Source organism: Gigantopelta aegis, unplaced genomic scaffold (genome assembly GCF_016097555.1).
Source record: "Gigantopelta aegis isolate Gae_Host unplaced genomic scaffold, Gae_host_genome ctg2974_pilon_pilon, whole genome shotgun sequence".
Classification (NCBI taxonomy): Eukaryota; Metazoa; Mollusca; class Gastropoda; order Neomphalida; family Peltospiridae; genus Gigantopelta; species Gigantopelta aegis.
In genome coordinates this window covers 82,593-99,111 of record NW_024533124.1, presented here as the reverse complement: position 1 = coordinate 99,111, position 16,519 = coordinate 82,593, and the positions used below count along the sequence as shown (strand labels likewise).

At 33.7% G+C, this 16,519-nt stretch overlaps 1 pseudogene; it reads right to left on the bottom strand.

Annotated features, from left to right (window-relative positions):
- The window catches only part of LOC121391797, a 28,968-nt pseudogene extending 13,474 nt beyond the window's left edge, over nucleotides 1-15,494 (bottom strand).
- Between the last annotated feature and the right edge of the window lie 1,025 nt (nucleotides 15,495-16,519).

The following is a 16,519-nucleotide window of genomic DNA, read 5'->3' as shown; positions in this document are numbered from 1 at the left end:
AACAGTTGACAAGCAGGTATTCCACCCATAATATCAGCTGAATATACAATGTTTACTAATGTTTACATTTAGAGCCACACGATCAGTACGCAACTCGCTTAGCAACACTCCTTAGCAACAGAGCAGCATGTCATTTTAAAAATGGCGATTTGTTACTTCGCTTATCTCAGATGCAACAAACTGAATCTATACAATTATATCAGTTAATTTGAAGGCATTTATGGGGAGAGCATCAGCTTAGGAGGACAATAGAGAAGTCAGTTACTATATTATTATTATTATTATTATATTATTATTATATAATATAAATACATATAGATAACTGACGCAAGCTTATAGCGACTATCAGGTAGCTCTGAGAATTGGATGGACGGTGACAAGGCAAGTTGAAGCCTCCTCGAGGTAACAATGTACCTATTGTTGTATTAAACTTTAAATATCTATTGTCAGGATAAAGCCTCTCCTACAAGATCAAGATGGTATAATTGGAAGGGGACTTCCTTCCAAAAAAATCTGTCTTCCTGATGCTGACAGAGTTACTGCTGCCCTTTTGTCCGCTGTAGCTCCACCTACTAATCACATAACCCCTCCCACTAATGCTACGATTATTCCTACTTCGCAATCAATTCAGAGTAATGGACCCATTCTGATAATGATCTGTGTCCTCTGCTGACCCTCCCCTCTCCTGTTATTATCACATCAATGGCTTCGGAACTAGTGGACCGGAATAGTACTAATGTCTCCCAAACCACACCCACCATCACCCAGCACAACTTCATTAAATGGAGTGGTCAAAAAGGTGCAACCTGATGAATTTGAAGAATTTAAAAAATAAAGGGAAATTTGCTTGGGTCAAAAGGTACAATTCATTTGTCCATTCATTTATCCATTTGGTCCATTTTTTTTAGGGTGCACAAAGGAGCTATAGGGACTGTTATTCACATTGTATTTCATTATGTCCACTTGAAGTAGTCCATATACCTAACATAGCACCTTTGTTATTCAAACTAAATGAGTAAGAGACCACCACCTACTAATGACCTTCTATTTTCAGTCTACATAGTTTGCATCTGCTGAGACCAGCTGTACTACAGCTTTAGAGCTAGACTCTAATAATATTAAGGGACTTTTCGTAAGAGCTATAGCTAGGAAGTTATACTGTACATGCCTATTTCATATATTATGATTATACTAGAGTCTTAAACAATTAAAGGAAGCATTACAAGATCTTAAGACATTAATTAGACGGGAACCAGATAATAATATAGTGTATTAAAAGAGAAAAGTTGTCCATGATTTTATATATGACGGTACTATATGGACTCTACCAATATATCATTAGTAATAATTTGAGTAGGAGGTTAAGAAATTTGCAAGCTAAACAACAACAAGATGATATTGTTACTGAAAAGAAAAATCTGCTGCCTAAAAAATCAACTAAAAAAGAAATCTCCTAAACCTGATAATCCTCCTGTTGCTAAGGAACCACAAGACAAGCCCAAAGAGATCAAAAGAAAGAAGGTATCAATTGAAGAGGTCACAGACGAGCAAGGAACATCATGAGAAGAGGGAGGAGTCAAACTCCTGTAATTACTAATGGAATGAGTGGGTGTTTAGCTGATATTAAACCTGAAAAGGTAGGACATGGATGGATGGACAGATAAGGAATGATGGACACACAATTAAATTAAAAGGACGTATCTAATTATCATTTAGTTATCAACAAGTCAGTTCATTCAATTATGGAAAGTTTATTCACATTCAGCATCAACGTATGAATATGCTCACTTACTATTAGAATACCTCCCTCTTTTCTCCCTCAAGGTGGGTTGTGGTTCTAAACTAAACTCATAATGTATTATTAACTGTTTGTTATCAAACAGTGATTACTAATAAATTGGAGGGACATACCCTAACTAGGAATTATTGCAGCTATGATCAGTATATATTAAGGAAGGTAGATCCTGTCTTTTCTATGACTAGCTCCTCTCTCTCTCTCCGTCTTCCTCTCTCTCTCCTCTCTCGCTCTCTTCTCTTTCTCTCTCTCAAAACACACACACAGGGTTATTTCATCCAGCATATAACATCCTAACATTCAGTTAAGTAAAAGTACCTCGTTTCGATCTTGTACTAATGTTTTCTAAAAGATGATGATAAATCAGGATTAGTTATTATTATTATTGTATAATAAATATATTATATTTTCTTAATAGCTCTAAAGAGAAGATTTACTTCTCTTCATTCAACTGTTTGATCTATCATAATGATATTGTGATTGAGCTAGAACATATTTATAAAATATAAATGTCAATTTGTTTTGTTAGTGATTTTTCGTTATGGTAATCTGATAATTGTTGACACAATTAACTATGTAAATACAGAGTACAACAATTTACTTACATCTGATAAGAAGACAGTTAGCATGATACATTCATTAACATTATATACTTACTACTTATAATAATTATGTGATATGTGTAAAGTTGAGGTATCTAGTAAACAATGTACCAGTATTGTTTATAATGTTGACATAATGTTGAATTTATTGGTACTTGTTTTGTACTCTCATAATAATAATGATATTAAGAACTATAAGCTATAACAAATACAAAAGATAGATCATTTTATGAATATGAAATCTGCAGTGACTTAATATGTGAACTAGAGGACTATATATATAATAGCAATATCTACCACTTAATAACTAGAGGACTATATATTATAATATATCTACCACTTAATAACTACTATGGACTATATATTATATTATATCTACCCACTTAATAACTATAGGACTATATATTATTATTATATCTACCACTTAATAACATTAATTTCTTTTTACTATAGATATGAACTGGTATTAAAGGAAACATTGATCCTATACAAAATTTCTCTATGAAAATAAGAGATTAATCATGTTAATTAGAACTAATAAATGTTTAAAGACTAAAATGTGGCAATTATATATGTTAGTATTTCATTGTCACTATTACATAATTTGTTAGTGTATAGTCCCTAAGTTAGAAACCAAAATACATTTCACTTGCAATGATGGTTGGCTATAGTAACAATAGCACTGAGGATAACATCAATGATAATGTTTGGGATGGGTAAGTACTCTCTCATATATACTGTTATTTTTCCAGAATCTACTATTATGACCAATCCAGTCTATATGAACCATGAATTATTGAATGAACTCATCACTATTATTTCAGGGGGTTACTCCTCTAATTACTAATGATAATGAGTAATGATTATGAAGACCACTAACATGTTTAATTAAAAGTCATGAGTACATTGAATATAATTATTTATGGGTCGATATCCCTTTCTATTTGTTTATACTTGTTTATTATAAGTAAGTACTTATTAATGACTATTATATTCTTAATATTCAATTACTTTATAGATAGGTCTACTAAATTGTGGAATTGTATTTCATTGCTGTTTCCTTATCTACTCACCATTAATAATGGTGACTGGACAGTCATCATGTCCTCTACCTACAGTAGATGATATAGAGAGGGAGCGTTAATTGATCTACTTCTTGATGCAGACACAGGAGGGGGACCATATGATCCTACTGTATCATCACATCAGTATACTTTGTCTTGCTCAAGGATCAACTAGAGAGATCTTATCGTAGGAGTATCTATTATAGCTACATTTACTCCTAAAATGGACAACTTTCAAACACCAACACTTTCAGTAGAGTGTTCAAGTGGTACATGGAGTGCAGTAAACTATTGATGATTTTTGGTACTCCTCCCTCAAATCCACTGCTAAGAACTGATTGTTTTAATTGTATATCCAATGTTCTTGGTATTGGATTCTAATCATTGTTACGTAAGTTAATAATACAATATTTGAATAATAAATTTTTTCTTTTAATTAGCTTGTAATTCTGCTTGTAACTATGGGATCAAGAAGATGTCTATCAAATAGTCCTGTAGTCCTGTTGTCCATTTTTTGGTCTTGATAATATGTGTACTACTCATGTCCAACAACTACACTGCTAATGTTGATACTAACTTTACCAATGTGGTAAGAAGTAAACTAGTATATATCTAATACATTGATCTTATACTATATAGTCTGTACCTATACCTGTGGTCCTGGTGAAGTTGCTAATGCTACATGTAATGGATGTAATCTGAATGATTCTCGTCTACGAGATATGCCTTGTCAAAATGGAGGATCATGTGTATTATATCTGCCCCTGATAATTACACATTAATTGCAGTGGTATGGATTCTATTGTATTAATTGTACTGGTGAGTTAATAGTCTAGTAAGTAATAGTTATTAATAATAGTTAAGAACCAGTGTCAGTGATCTTTATGGAGTATCATGCAATGTACCCTATAAAAATTCGTTTTTTTCTTTTACACACAGTTGTCTGTAACTATCTCTGTGGTCCTGGTGAAGTTGTTAATGCTACATGTAATGGATGTGATCTGACAGATATCTGTCCTACAAGATATGCCTTGTCAAAATGGAGGATCATGTGTATTATTATCTGCCCTGATAATTACACATGTAATTGTAGTGGTACGGATATATTGGTATTAACGTACTGGGGAGTTAATAGTCCCTAGTAGAGTAATAGTTTATTAAAATATAGTTAGCCAGTGTCAGTGATCTTATGGACGTATCATGCAATGTACAATATAAAAATTCGTTTTTTTCTTTTTACACACAGTTGTCTGTAACTATACCTGTGGTCCTGGTGAAGTTTGTTAATGCTACATGTAATGGATGTTGATCTGACACAGATATCTGTCTACAAGATATGCCTTGTCAAAATGGAGGATCCATGTGTGTATTATTATCTGCCCCTGATAATTACACATGTAATTGTATGGTACTGGATATATTGGTACTAAACGTGTACTGGTGAGTGAAGAAAGTAGACAATAGATCATCTCAATATTATCTATTATTTTTGACAGAGTTTATTCCCTCATCTGTTCTCTTATCCTCTTCCACTACTCCCTCATCCACTCTGTCATTTCCCTCTCCTCCCTCACCTCTTTCATCCTCATACTCACCTCCTCCCTCAACATCACTTATTACATCCCATGACATTAGTGACTCCATCCAACAACAGACCAAAAACCACCACCAGGAATTATAGCAGTACTAATTGCTTTAATAATATGATATAGTCCTCACTATCTCTCTCTCTTTAATAGCAATTGTTATTGGTACTATGTTTGGTATATTACTACTATTAGTATTATATACTAGTAGCTGTTATTATAATCTTATGTATAAATATGGGTTCCCAGCAGTAAAAAGGGTATGTTAATATACCCACACCCACATTATTATATTTATTTATTGTATTCTATATAAAAGTTAATCCAAAATTAATCTCGACAACTTTAATTAGTAATAAAATATAATATAATGAACACATTTAATTTATGACACTTTTCTGCTATTCTTTATATTATAAAGTATTTATAGTTTTCTGTGCATTTCACTTCAAAGTATGAAAACATGAGAGTATGGACATGAGATAGTCTACTGTTCCATATGTCAAACTTTATATATCTATCAACATTAACAATAATAAGTATCATAATATAACAAGATCAATTATGTTGATTGTGTAATTATGATGTTATTGAATTGTTGTGTTTATACTATAAACTGGTTCAGTCTGTTACAAAAAATTGTTATTATTGTTATCTTATTTAGTGTCCTATAACAGCTGTATCATTACAAACATATTAGTGTTGTTGTTAATGCTTTTGCCATTATGATGTCATAATTTATATCATGACTATAATTGGAAGTGTTATTAGATTTAGTAACTAATATAAGTTTTATTTTACTACATTTGGGCATAAGGTATGTTATGAAACCATATTATATTCAATTATATCGTTTACAAAATGAAAACAGTAGATGCAGTTATAAAAACTTCAGATGAACACATACTCGTGTATATATATATTGTAGTAAACATATTTAGTACTAGTAATCAGTGAGTAGAAAGATGAAGCTATACTCTATCATCAGTTATATTGATATAATGCTACCATAAACTATAGGACAGACATCATGTCCTCTACCTACAGTAGCTGAGATAGAGAGGGAGTTGATTCAATTACTTATTCAAGCAGATGGAGCAGGATCATATGCTCCTGACGTATTATCATATCAGTATACTTGTCTTGCTCAAGGATCAACTAGAGATACTTATCGTAGAGTATCTATTATAGTACATTTACTCCTAACAGTGGAGTTGCTGAACGAAGAGAACACTTTCAGGTAGAGTGTTCAAGTGGTACATGGAGGTGCAGTAACTAATGATGGTTTGGTACTCCTCCCTCAAATCCAATGCTAAGAAACTGATTGTTTTACTTGTGTACCTGATAACCTTGGTGGTGATTCTAATCATTGTTTAGGTAAGTTAATAATATTATTTGAATAGATTGTAAATATTCCTTTTAATTAGCTTGTAATTCTGCTTGTAACATGGATCAAGAAGATGTCTATCAAATAGTCCTGTAGTCTGTTGTCCATTCTTTGGTCTTGATAATATGTGTACTACATCATGTCCAACTAACTATGCTGGCCAGTGCTGATACTAAACTTACATGTGGTAAGTAAACTAGTATATATCTAATATATTGATCCTATACTATATAGTCTGTAACTATACCTGTGGTCTTGGTGAAGTTGCTAATGCTACATGTAATGGATGTGATCTGAATGATATCTGTCTACGAGATATGCCTTGTCAAAATGGAGGATCATGTATTTTTATCTGCCCCTGATAATTACACATGTGATTGTAGTGGTACTGGATATACTGGTACTAACTGTACTGGTGAGTTAATAGTCTAGTAGAGTAATAGTTATTAATAATAGTTAAGCCAGTGTCAGTGATCTCTATGGAGTATCATGCAATGTACAATATAAAAATTCGTTTTTTTCTTTTACACACAGTTGTCTGTAACTATACCTGTGGTCCTGGTGAAGTTGTTAATGCTACATGTAATGGATGTGATCTGACAGATATCTGTCTACGAGATATGCCTTGTCAAAATGGAGGATTATGTGTATTACTATCTGCCCTGATAATTACACATGTAATTGTAGTGGTACTGGATATATTGGTACTAACTGTACTGGTGAGTGAAGAAAGTAGACAATAGATCCATCTCAATATTTATCTATTATTTTGACAGAGATTACTCCATCATCTACAAACACCAGTGACTCCATCAACAAACAGACATACCTACAGATGATACCAGAGATGATATTAATCCAAAAAAATTATAGCAGGTACTATTATTATAATAGTAATATATAAGTCCTCACTCTCTCTTTCTCTTTATATAGTGATTATTGCTATTATCATTGGTATATTATTACTATTAATAATATTTAGCTGTTATCATATATCTTATGTATAGATATGGTCCCTGCAGTAAAAGGAAGGTACATCAATAACCACACCATATATTATTATATATATTCCTTTTGTGTCATAGAGAGTTGTGTAATATTTATTACCAGATGAAGAATATTGACAATTTATTACTCCTTCAATTTAATTAATTTAATTAATGTATGATTTATTTTAAAGTTACATATCTTGTTATATTAATATTATTTGTGTTCTTTGTAATTTGTATAGTTTAAATATGAAATAATGAGAGTATGAGAGTATGGACATGAGACTTACATATTATGTCACTCTAAGTAATACAGTTCAGTTAGCAGTAGTACTTTCTGTCAAACTCTATTATATTACATATATTGAAAGATACACATTAGATTAGTTATGTAGAGTATCATCTTGTACATTATATTATTATATAAACTAGTAATTGACAATGGCATCTACCAATAGTAACTGATATAGAGAGTGGATGGAATGCTCTACTTCTTAATACAGATGTAAATAATGTTGTAGCATTATATAATGCTACAGTATCATCAGTTTACTTGTCTTACTCAAGGATCAACTAGAGATATTTTATTACAGTGTGTCTATTATAGCTACATTTATCCTAACAATGGAAAATTTGAACAAAGACAACACTTTCAGTTAACATACAGTACTAATAATATATGGAGTGCAGTAAACTGATGATCCTCCCTCAAATCCAATAAAAGAAGAGACTGTTTTTATAAGTGTACTAATAATCTTAATGATGATTCTAAGCATTATTTAGATAAAGTTACCATCATTATTATAATTGTAGATATTATTATTAATTTATAAATAGAATATAATGTTTTATCATTGGATGACATTAACTGACATTACAATAACATCAGTTAATTGTATTAGATTACCATTTTTAGCTAATTATAAAGCAGTTACATCTGAAGGTTGCTAACAATACTCTATTATTAAATATTAATTGAATTATTAAATTTATTATGCACTGTATGTTCTATTAGTTAGACTAGATCCTATTCTGGAAGATGATGGACTGTTACTAAATATTTATGATCTGGAGACTCAGACCCATTCCGTACAATAAACTCAGATTCGTGCTGCTCTTCATCTTGACTTGATGTCTCAATATATTGTCTTTCTTCAAGTCGACTTTTACGTCCATTGTCTGCTCCATAATTGTCTAAATCATTGATGAGCTTGAAGTTGATGGATGATGTTGAGATAGTGACACTTCACTCTCAACTTGACCAGCTTTGTATGAACTATCTCTTCTTTATTAGTAACTAAATTCTGGGACATAGCTCTTAGCTCTATCTAATATTGTCTGCAAGTATTCTCTTATTTCACTATCACTCTCTAATAAAGAACTATTAGATGGTTCATTCTCAATATCATTGTTGTTATGTACTCGTTTCATTGCTCCTGTCAGTGCTGTATGGACTAAACTGGATGCAATGTGGAATAATTCATTGTTAGAGATAGATGGTTCTCAGAAGGGGTTTGAATATCAGCATGCTCATCTGAAGTGGATTGGGTTTCTGGATGTTCTTTTGATGTTTCAACATTTAGAGCTGAGTGCTCAGGTGAAGTAGATGTTTCAGGATTTTCAGACTGAATATCAGCATGCTCATCTGAAGTGGATTGGGTTTCTGGATGTTCCTTTTGATGTTTCAACATTTAGAGCTAAGTGCTCATGTGAAGTAGACGTTTCAGGATTTCAGACTGAATATCAGCATGCTCATCTGAAGTGGATTGGGTTTCTGGATGTTCTTTTGATGTTTCAACATTTAGAGCTGAGTGCTCAGGTGAAGTAGACGTTTCAGGATTTTTCAGACCGAACATCAGCATGCTAATCTGAAGTGGATTGGGTTTCTGGATGTTCCTTGATGTTTCAACATTTAGAGCTGAGTGCTCAGGTGAAGTTGATGTTTCAGGATTTTCAGACTGAATATCACCATGCTCATCTGAAGTGGATTGGGTTTCTGGATGTTCCTTTGATGTTTGAACATTTAGAGCTAAGTGCTCATGTGAAGTAGACGTTTCAGGATTTTCAGACGAATATCAGCATGCTCATCTGAAGTCGATTGGTTTTTCTGTATTTTCCTTTGATCCTTCAACATTTGGAGCTGAGTGCTCAGGTGAGGTTAGATATTTCAGGATTTTTCAGACTGATGTTCAAGAGATTGATTATCAGCATGAGTGGATTGGGTTTCTGGATGTTTCTCTGTAGCTTCAAGATTTAAGATGGAATGTTCAGATTGTGTTTGGGAATGCTCAGACTGAGGTTGAGTCTTGGCATGCTTGTCTGGAATGGATTGGGTTCAGGATATTCTTTCAGTAGCTGGGTCTTCAAGATTTGCAGTTGTATTATTCTCTAGTGAAATGACTTGGGTTTCAGAATGTCCAGATTCATGCTCAGGAGATTGTATCTCAGAATGCCTGCATGGAGAGGACTGAGTTTTGGATTGTTTTCTAGAAGATGCTCTGATTCTGAAGTAGCAGATCGAGTTTTTTCTTTGTTTGATTGGATCTCAGACTCAGACTCAGAAGTTAAATGAGTCTCAGGACTTTCATTGTGGTATTCTAAAGCGGAAGTATCATTTTTAGTGGGTGTGGTCTTTTGAGGGTTGATGAGTATTAGAAGACAGGACAGAACAATCACCTTGATTATGAAGGGGTGTGGTTTCAACAGACGATGCAGTGTGACTTTGTGTGATTCAAAAACAGAAGCATATGTATTTTCATTTCATCATCTTCAAAGTCATCATCTTCAAAGTCATCTTGATACTCTTCGACTTGTACTAACGACTGTTTTAATGGATGTCCATGCTGATCTTCATGTAATGGGTGTCCTTGTTGATCTATATCTAATGGTGTCCCTGCTGATCTTCATGTAAGGGGTGTCCTTGTTGATCTATATTAATGGTGTTCCTGCTGATCTTCATGGTAACGGGTGTCCTTGTTGATCATTATCTAATGGGTGTCCCTGCTGATCTTCATGTAATGGGTGTTCTGCCAATCTCTATCTAATGGGTGGTCCCTGCTGATCTTCATGTAATGGGGGCCCTGTTGATCTTTATCTAATATATGTCCCTGCTGATCTTTATCTAGTGGGTTTGTTATATCTTTATGTAATACATCAGGTGTCAATAAGTCACTGTGTAGTTCCTATTATTATTAACTATTATGCAACACTGATGAACTATAATGTATTATACCTTAGATTTAGAAGGTTTAGATGATCTTTTTGATCTTAGTTCACAAAGATAACAAGGCTTGCCTCCATTAACTTGAAGCAGACGAAAATGTGCTGATTTTCCTCCAACCATTTGTCATGGATAATGTTTATATTCACAACATGAACTAAGTCGACAGTTAATCATGCCATCAATATACATGGATAATCACAGGGGCATCCATAATGACGTCGAGAGAAAGATAGTGAATTCATCTAGTAAGATTGCCGAATACTTGAACATTTATAGATAAGGGACTTACCATTAGGTTGTAAATGTCCTTCAAACAGACATATTGTGTTTCCTCCACAATGCTGTTGATCTACTTTGACTTTAGCATGGTAAGGTGACTCACATTAACTCCACTCCCAAGATAACAAAATCTCATACAAACATTAGTATGAATTTTATCATTGATGGGCAGACTGATTCCTGTACCACTTGGAGCAGTTCTAGGAATGGAAATGTCAGTATGTGATTGAGTCCATGAGACTTACCTGAGGTCGTTTAATGCGGCTTGTTCTAATTCTCATGTTTAGTAGTATTTTGGACGAGGAGCTGAAGGTAGGCGTGGCCTCAAATAAGGACTGATGTAATAATTAGGTAATGATTTAGATGCAGGTCAATGATGAACCATGTGATTTTAACTCTTCAAACTGCTTTTGTGGAGCTGGAGTTGCTCTTGCCGCTTGAAAAGGGTTCCTGAAAGTTGTGGAGGATGGGTTTGTGAGTAGGGTTAAGATGAGCCACGCCCATAGGATTAATGACTGATACTATATATAGCATATAGTATATTACATCATTAAAATAATAAAAAAATATTACCTTTATTTTTTCAGCCATTTCAAATTTTGAAAGTTGATCCATTTTCTTTTTCAATTCACCACGTCTTTTTCTCTGCAGGTGATCATGTGACTAGTCATGTGACAACAATAAAGGTATACCTCTAGTTCTACAGCCTTTTTAACAAGAGCCTCTGTCATGAGATGTTTTGATCTGATCTTATGTTCTCATGAAGATGATGACGTTTATTGCTCTCCTCATCCAATATTCTGTCAATAACGTGTGATCTAAATGGTGAGATAGTTTATAAATGGACAAGAAAAATATGGACAAAGGGTACATGAAATAGATGAATACTTACTAAACCCATTCTTTGCAGATATTTCTTTTTTCAGGACTTCCAAAAATCCTGCCAAGTTTTCATCTGTTAAAACTGTTTATAGCGTTCTAAAGGACTACAAAAACAATGTAAAGACCATCTCCATTTAATATCAGAGCTCACTGACCCTGCTGGTTTAGCCTGCATCTTGTAGCTTGCACATGTAGGTGCTGCTCAGTTACTATAGCAACTTTAGGCCACACCTACAAAATAATTTACATAAGTATTAGTAATTTAATGATAATTATAATAATGATAAATTGATAATTATTGTAGTAGCCATAATATTATTATTGAATTAAAAATGGCGTATAATGTATGTAAAATGGGTTCTCTTTTTGATGATAGCGTTTCCTTAAAGCCTCTAACCCTTGTCTCATTCTCTTATCAAGGAGAGCCATATGTTCCTCTAACTGCTGTGGTGTTAAATTTTTCAGCTAGAGAGAGAGAGATTAGTTCTGCATCAAGTAAATAAACTTACAAAATCTTTAAATTTGTGTTCCCTCGGTAGGCTATATTAAGAAAGTAAACATATATACTTTGTGGTCCAACAGGAGCTGGTTTCTTGCCATGATCTTTGAAATGTTGCATAAAATTTGGACGATATGGTTCTTTAGTTTCTTTATCTGTATCAACACCTAACAAGTTATAGTTATGTTATAAACACTCTTACTGCTTACAAGATTGTTTCTTTTTTGTGTGCTGTATAAAATTAAAGAAATCATAAAAATCATTTATAATGTTTGTTCAAGTTGGACTAGTTTTTATCTTGTCCCTTTAAATTACAGTTTTAGTTATTTTTAACAGCTGCGTTAATTATATTCCATAGTTATCATTAACTTCAATCGTGCAGTTAATCATATTCATAGTACCGTTAATGAGATTCATAAGCGTACACAGTGCTGCCCCACAAGAGGCTGAAGACAAAAATCTTACGTACAATAAAAGGAAACCAAGACGGTCATGAGTGCCAGTGTGTTGTGGGCCAGCGTTCTGCAATGCATCAGACCTCTGAGATGGTTACCAGCATACTCTACGGAGTATCCGAAAGGCCGACTAGGATAGGGCTGGTAGTCTCCCTTTAAACGAGATGAGGCTGGTGTATTTGTGGTCCCGGTTCCTGAATGCGACATTCCCTAAGAGCTGGAATCCCGTACGGCTGGTTTTAAGTTAGGGCGACGCTCCAGACCCAGGATTACCTCGCGAAGACGAGGGTTACCAAGCCAGGTGGCGGTCCAGCTAGCAATAGCAGGGAATCCTGGAGCCCCACCTAAGTGGAAGCCTGAGTGGGTGAGCGAGTAGGAATCGTTTGGGCAACACACAAGGGTTTTTTTTTTGATTTTCTAAATCTATTAAAATTGCTGGGAAGGACTAAGACACTATATTAAAAATACAAGGAAGCTTGGTGTGCTTGCAGTCTCGATCTAGCTAGGTCTTAATTCTAGACTAGAAGTGTATTTCAAAAATGCATACAAGATGCAAGAATAATTATATTTATTAAAATTATTATTTATTAGTTTTTATGACAACAATCTGACAAAAATAGGGGAATACAAATGACACAATATAATTTGATGACCTAGTATATAACAATAATAGTAGAATTGGTTAATACTATATAATAAGAAAATATGGACAAAGGGGTACATGAAATGGATGAATACTTACTCAACCCATTCTTTGCAGTCTTGCAGATATTCTTTTTTTCAGGACTTGCAAAAAATCTGCCAAGTTTTCATCCGTTTAAACTGTTAACAGTGGTCTAATGGAATAAGAAAACAATGTTAAAGACATCATATATTATAAGAGCTCACTAACCCTGCTGGTTTAGCCAGCACCTTGTCGCTTGCACATGTAGGTGTTCCTCTAGCAACTTCAAGCCACCCCTACAACTTAATTTACATTATAATAATATTGTTAGTAGCCATATTATTATTATTATTGAATAAAAAATGGATTAAGTCGTATAATGTATTGTAAAACAAGTGAATATGATTAACGAAATTGTTGCTTCTTTTTGGCATCAATGGCTTGTAAAATGGGTTGTCTTTTTTGATGATATGCGTTTCCTTAAAGCCTCTAACTTTCATCCATTCTCTTATCGAGGAGAGCCATATGTTCCTCTAACTGCTGCGGTGTTAAATTTTTTAAGCTACAGAGAGAGAGAGATTAGTTTTGCATCAAATAAAAAACTTACATAATCTTTAAATTCTGTTCCCTCAGGTATGCTAGGAAAGTAAGCATATATACTTTGTGGTCCAACAGGAGCTGGTTTCTTTCCTGGTTTCTTGCCATGATCTTCTTTGAAATGTTGCATAAAATTTGGACGATATGGTTTTAGTTTCTTATCTGTATCAACACCTAACAAGTTATTATAATTATGAGTTATTATAGTTACATTATAAACACACGTTCATTGTATCTAACACTTCTTCTTCATCATTCATCAACAATAACTAATGTCCCCAAATCAGTTACAGTAGCTTCGTAATTATTAATGAATCATCATCACCGGGGTATCCCTTTTGTATCATTGTATTACTAGCAGTGACAAATTCATCATCTTCATCAGCTTCCTCTTCTTCTTCCTCTTCAAGTTTGGTCATAGCCAATTGTATGGAGAGTTTTAACGACACTAATTGACTTGTTCCCTTTCACAAATTTTTGTTGTAAGAGGCTAGTTGCGAGGGACGTTCCTCTGGCTCTTAACAAGACAACGGCTAATAAAAATCAGAAAATTCATTTGAGAATTTATCAGGTTGTTTTAAAGTAGGCGGAGGCTTTGTTGGTATCATAAATATTGCTCTCATTGATGTACTTCAGCATAAGGAGGACGTCCCCTCGGGCCATTTCAATGGCTGTGATACCCAGTGACCAAATATCAGCAAGACAATCATATCCAAACTTCTTGTATCACTTCGGGTGCCATCCAAAAATGGAGTACCAAGTACCCACAGTGTTCCTTTTAGCCATAGTATCTAATATGATGGACTAGTTGGCTATAGTCTTTCTATAAACTTACTGTTAACTGTCCACTACACCAAAATCAGCTATATATAATAAAATGAAATAAAATTACTTATTCAAGTGTTAACTATACACACAACCTAGATTAGCTTGGCCATCCATGTTGAGTAGAATATTTCAAGCTTTGATATCTCGATGAATTTTTCTTTTAAAATGAAGATATTCTAAGCCTTCTCAGTGCAAATTGTAATATAACAGCTATCTCATCTTCATTTAACTATATAGACAATAACAAATCATGTGACTTTTGTGGGTGGAGACATACCGGTCTTTCAATAATTCTCATAATATCTGACACAGAGCCAGCTCCACAGTATTCCATTACAATCTAATATATCATATATATCATGTAATTATTACCATATGATACTTACCCAAAGGTCAGTGTTCTTGAATAACTCCCATAATATTTAACTACATATTGACTATAGGAAAACCAATACAAGATCATGTGACAAAAAAAAAAAAAAAAACAAAACAAAAAAAAAAAGTCATGTGATACGCTACCTGTCACATGTGGCATGATACTGATCTCTTTTGATAATATCTTGAAGATCTGCATCAACTGGGACTTGTTTGATGGCCAATAACTGACCAGATTCTTTGTGCATTGCTTTTATATACTGCTCCATTATGCTCTATACAATACATCATGATATCAGTTAAATCCTTTTTGTGTGGTTTTTGTTTTTTTTTTTTACTTCAATTTACCCTTAACCAATCTTTTCTAATAGATCAAAGACGTCTTTGGTTCTTTCATCAAAACTCTCTTCACTTAATTAAGGATGTTGTTTACGGTGACTGTCCATCTTGCTCTTCTTCCACCTCCTCGAGTTGATCTAAAAAGGATGTTTATTATTCTAACCACACCTTTTTTAATTAACTACCTCTAGACCTCACCTCTTGGCATGGGCTAAGGATAAGATGGGCTGTAAACATTAATCATGCGAAAGCCAATAGCTGAAGTAAGTAATCCTGTGATTATACTTAATTTCATATTATTTAGGAATGGGAGAAAAAGCTATGGCTTGTATCGAGAGAGAAGAAAGGATAGAATTAATCCAATTTGTTTTTGCAGAAGATGCTACTCTCTCTTTGGTAAAAAATAACATAATTTCTTATTTATTTTTCTTATTATTAGGTGGGAAGGATTCTATTACGAGCAGCTGTTGTTATATGATGGGTGTGCCAAATGATGTTCAGTGTTTTTAACAGGACTGATAAATGGAACCATACTTGGTAAGAGGATATCCTGAATAATAATCAACATAAGTCATTAAGTGAGCAAGTCCAGGTTGTGTGGCGGAGCTTGGAACTTATGTATCACATCAAGGAAGTTATTCTGTATTAGCTGCTGAATGGTGAGAAGAAAGTGGGTGGTGAGGACATTATGGGAATCAACTCGTCCCAGTTAGGTTAATAATAGATATTCACAGTATATATAATAATAATTATATTTGTGTAGGAGGAATGGGGCAGTTTAAACAGTTCTTTTAGTACCATGAATCTCAAGTTTACAGAAAGGGAGTGGCTGCAAACGTAAAGCTCCACCTAATGAAGAAGAAAATTAGCTTTGTTTTATCGACATTGGTAATACTTATTATTATAGGGCTTTTCATTTTTAGTATTTAGTGTCTCAAAGAGAGTTATATCAAGG